General features: G+C 36.9%; 1 long non-coding RNA gene across 1 annotated transcript; it reads left to right on the top strand.

Annotated features, from left to right (window-relative positions):
- The first annotated feature begins 217 nt into the window (after nt 1-217).
- Nucleotides 218-5,176, top strand: LOC306806139. The gene is made up of 3 exons (XR_013775410.1): nt 218-403; nt 3,054-4,019; nt 4,198-5,176. It is a non-coding gene; the product is annotated as an uncharacterized lncRNA (long non-coding RNA).
- Nucleotides 5,177-5,386: the final 210 nt, after the last annotated feature.

Here is a 5,386-nt window from a genome sequence, read left to right as displayed (position 1 = left end):
AGATACACTCTCATGAGCAAAGCACAGCTGGTGCTGAAGGGGGGCTACAGAGAAGCAGCTTCACTGGGGGGGGAATTTCATCACCACTTGTCCTCCTAATTGGCGCTTTTTATCTATTATCCTAATTTCCTAAAACCTATAAATGTGAACTCATCCCTGCAGGGGTGGGCTTTTGTGGACATCTTTCCATAACTGGCCCTGAAGGCCTTCAAATAAAGATCCCCTTTTCTATTACCTCCTTATTAAAATTATCTTGAGTTATCATTTCCAGGTTGGAATAAGGGCAAAAAAATTATCTTTGAGATTTAGAAATGCTGCAAGAACAGTGAGAAATCTGAGAACTTCTGAAAAATTCACAAGACAGAGCAAGAGAAATAGAAACAGCAAAACACAGAGTAAAGGGGTGAGTGGAATGTGTGAGGGGAGAACACAATGAATTAAAAGTGCATAGAAACCCTAAGTGGCTTTAATCTCATATTTCTACAGTAGTCAAAAAAGTGAATTGTATTGTATAATCTAGAATTTCTCTGTTATCAATGGTAAGAAATGTGTCCACATAAAAATGAGTATAATATAACCCTGCAGACTGGGGTATGGGTAAATGCAGGACAGGGCTCTGTGGAACCCCAGTAAAATCATATATAAGTAAAATAGGAGAGTAAAGAACAATTCCTGTTAGTGGTTGTCAATGTCAGAATTTGGAAACCAGTGCAGAGAGAGATGAGAAATATTAATGTTTTCAACAGTCAAACTCAGGAGCAGCAGACGTAAGAACAAATTCATAAATATGCTGTACATTGTCTAGAGGGAAGGTGCAAATGATGGCCACAGCTGTCTAATTGTGCCTACAGGCCAAAGAAAGAGGTAACTGCAAGCCAAAAGCACAAGATTCACACAGTAAATACCACAGCAAACTTGTTCATGCTTTAAGTGTTCATGAGTTATCCCAGCTGTAATTGTTCTACAGCATAAAATGGAGCTTTGTTCAAATCCACTGAGTTTGTGCTGCTGCCTGGAGATTATAGAGAAGAATAATAAATAAAATAAATTTACAAGTGTTTTGGGATATCAGTAGGAGTGGGCAGGTTCCCAAGAGCTTATTCCACTTGCTATTTGTAATTACATAATTTTTAGTTATGAAGTTATAGGATATATGTAAACCTTAATGCTCCCACAGGCAGGGGGTGGATTAACTGAGGTGACTGGATATAGAGCAACCATCAGTCCAAGAGGTAAAGGTTGTAAAATGCTGCTCCTACTTGAAGCCTGGCTTAAACTTGCCTTCCTTTAGTATCTCAAGTGAGATATTGGCTGTTTACAAGAATGAACAATACTCTGTACTTTGGCACATCCATTAATGTTCAGATGACAGACATCTCAATCCAGCCAGAATTGCTCAGACTGGTAGTGCTACTGTCAGCTCCTTGTGTCTGTGTGAATTAAGGGTAATTTCTATATTAGTATAAAATCAGTCTAGAGTGCCAGCTAAAAGGCCAGTAAAGTTCTAAGTCCACCCAGACTGTTACCAATATCATAGAAATTATCAAATTTCATTGCTTGAGCTACCTTTTGACTTAATGCCAACATACATCATTTTTCTATCATGCACAGAGGGACTTGCCTCTGCATAGGTGAAGTTAATCTGCTTATTTTTAAAAGAAAGAAATATTTGCTCAGTTCCAATGTATTCTTCCAGTGATTTCCTTTCTAAAACACCAAATGAGTCAAAATAAATACAAGAAAATCAGTGGGATATTCTACTAGGCTAATAAAATGCAATTCACTTGGAAGGAGCAGGCTGTCTGTTATTTGCCATGTCTTACTGGAGGAGTGTAGGCAGGCTGAAGCAGAGAAAACTCAGAGATCTTTCCATTGCCCAGTGGATGGAGCCAGTAGAGTTCTCAGTGTCTTCACAGAGATGAAGGCACAAATGCTTTTTGAATAATACATGGAAACATGTAAGATTTTGAACCAGTTGCAGTTTGTATATATAAGTTTTATGTATACAAATGGTTTGGAATTAAACTTTCAATACTGTGGTGTTGAGCCAACACCAAGTAGTCAGTGCAATTATTAATGTTGTTCTGTCCAAAAGGTTCTTGTTATGTATTTGGAGGTTTAACAACCAAAACACAGTCAAGACAAGTATTGGAAAATGAAAGGCAGTTTGTGTATTTTTAAAATACTTTTTCAGTAAGAGATACTGTGGAGACTGCTGGACAGAGTGACAGAAAAAATGTTAGAAAGTTGAATCGTATAAAACTTGGCAGTGAATGAAGAGTGCAAAATGGATTCAAATTAATTATGCCCTAAAATGCAATGTGATTATGGGAAAATGCCATTTGGGCAAGGGTGTCACAGTTCTCTGATACAAATCCTTGTATAAGCATATGGGAGAATCAGAAACATAATCAGGTTGTGTGAAATGACACAGGTCACATAGCCAAACCTGTTTAAATTTTTGCTTTGAAAACCATTATCCAATGGGAATATATGGAGCCCTCTCAGTTTTTATTGTTATTAAATATCTAGATTGGCTTAATATTCTGGAAAACAATTACAAGCTAAATAAAAAGTCATATAAAGGAGTAAAATGTACTGTTTACTGATTTTATCTTGGCACTATGTTGCTATTTTATCAATCTTGGCTACCAGTGTAGATTGATATCACAGCAGTGATCAACAAAACTAGTGTTTAATTTTCTGTTCTATGACAGCATTAATACCTAATTTCACTGGATATCCAATGTTTATCAACAAAATCAAGTTACAACCATGTGTTAAATATTAATGACTGTCATACAATTTACTCATCTTGATTTTTCACTCAGCTGTGATGGAAAAAAAAAAAAAGGTTTTTTTTGGTTTTTATTTTTGTGGTGTTGAGACAGGGCCTCCAAAATGTGTTGTGCATTTGTGGTATTACACTAGAGCCTGAAACGGAAAATATTCATCCACTTGGGCAACTTCTGTACAGTATGATCATAGTACTGGGATAGAAAGTAATGATTAAGTAATTACATTGTTTTGTAACTGCTGTGTTTCTTTTCCAGATTAATACACAGACAGAAAAGACAGTCTTTTTCAGAAAATAACCAAGTTGAGTAACCAAGTCACAAAATGTGTCCTGGAAATAAGAAAATAAAGTAAATACTATGCTGGATCTACAGGGATTCAAGGCACATGCAAGTTCTTTTTGAAGAGGTGTGGCATCACAAAAGTTTGTTACAATTAATAGCAATAGCTCTTTTGTCAGAAAATACCACTAACTTTAAAATGACCACCTTCATTTTGGTTGAATAGGGGAAACACTGATGAGAGAAAAAAAGTCTACAAAATCAACAGAAGACAAGAGATCTTGTTTCCTTAGAAACTGGAATAAACCAACCGAAACTTTGTAGAACTTGCTGGTAAAAGACTCCATTACAAATAGAGATGTGTTTGCAGTAATTTCTCTCAGAAAACATCTGGTCTTTCTTGTTAAATGTGATTAGTGGTATTTGAATCCAGTTCAAGTACTGCATCAAATTATCACTGTTTAAGCTGGTGGCAACAATATTAACTATGTGAGTTATGAGTGATTTCCTTCCTAGTATTTATCTTCAACACTTAGTGTTTGTCATCCTCATGATTAAAGAAATCATCTGTGCATCAGGACAGTTGAATTAACTCTGGCATAGCTATATACTCAAGTTATGCCACATCTGTGCTGTCTGGGGACTCAGAATTCATCCTTCTGAACCATTAAAAACATTTATTATTGAAGTTTTTCAGGCCACTTGGCCACAGAGTGGCATAGGAGTGTCTCACAATCTGCTGAGGAGTAGTCAGTTCCTCAATGAAAAATGTCAGTGAAATAATGCTCAGTTTCATAATATTTCAGTCTACAACACCAGTGTAAAAGCTTTAATGTGGGGGACAGTGAGCTCATCTAAGGACCGCACGCATTTTTCTTGCTTGCCTTCATAGAAATGAGAGATGACTTCGCCATGCACAGTTTCCTCAAAGCAGCCTTGGAGGTAGTTCCCACTCACCTCTCCCTTCCAGATGCTATTTTACGCATGTTATTGCTTTTCCTCAAAGCAGAAATGTAGTCCAAAGCCTATCATAAAACTAGCAAATCATTCCAATTCACGGTGGCTCATCATCATCCTGTAAGTGTTTGTGTATATGAATTTATTTTTTTCTTTTTGGCAGCCTTGACTCAATGAAATAGGAGTCTGAAGAGTTTAATCAAGTCATCTGTGGCTTCAGATTAACTGCTAATATCAGTTATGGGGTTACCAGATGATGCATTGGAAATGGGATAGGCCCACCAACCTTAAAATGAAGTGGTGGAGGGCTCTCCAGGCTTCTCCCAAACTATTCTGGCATCACAGCTCCAAGCTATCTCAGAAGCATCAGAAACCATATGGGGAAGGCCTCACACATCTCAGACTAAGCTTGCACACTTGGGTTTTATTAAATCAGTGAAAACTACTCAGAAGCCAAAGCTTTGCTCTTGAAAAAGTAGATTTGTCATGTGCCCAAAGGATGTTGACAAGCGATTGGCAGTCAGACTTCTATCTTTTCTCCACACAGCTTCTAAAAACAGCTGCACCGATTATTTTCTGAGACAATCTTGTTAACCACAGTCCTGAAGAAAAGAAAGAGAGTCTTTCAGTCAGAATCTGATGTTCATTTTGCAGATTCCTAAAGAATTGGCATATCTTCAATATTCCCAGGCCAGGCATCTTTCACAGGTATGTAAGTTCATTGCTGCTCAGGCCATGTGAGCTTCTTGGTTTTCACCAACCCCAGCTATGTCTGGAGGCTCAGAAATGACCAGATTTCTCAAGAAGGCTACAGGTATGTTCTGAGATATTAATATTTTTTATGTCTAATACAAGCTTACATTTTTGAGATTGGTGACTGATATAGATTTGTCTTTGGATTTGGCCAGACCCTGTCTGCCCATGTACCAGATCAAATCAATGCTGGGACATTCATATGATGTTCATCAGCTTCAGAGTGAAAATCTGAAAAAACCACTAGTGCTAATTTTTCTCTTAACATTCCCTGAGCTGCACTTGTGAAAAATCATGTTGAAAACCTTCTTACCTGCAGCTGAGGCCCAATCAGTGTACAATGAGTCCTTGGGTATTTTCTTCCTGTGAAGTTGACCATATATATATGTGGCCAAATAAAATCAGTCCTATTCTTGAAGTACATATAAACTACATATATATATGTGTGTGTGTATATATATATATATATATATATATATATATGTATATCTATATGTATGTATATAAGCTATGTAAGATAACATGGAAGGATGTGTAAATAGGGGCAGAGGAAAAAATTAAGATGCGTTGATACATACTTTTTCAAATAAAAGTAAAGG

The sequence above is a fragment of the Erithacus rubecula genome (assembly GCF_903797595.1).
Source record: "Erithacus rubecula genome assembly, chromosome: 1".
In the NCBI taxonomy this organism is placed as follows: domain Eukaryota; kingdom Metazoa; phylum Chordata; class Aves; order Passeriformes; family Muscicapidae; genus Erithacus; species Erithacus rubecula.
This window is presented reverse-complemented; position numbering and strand designations above follow the sequence as displayed.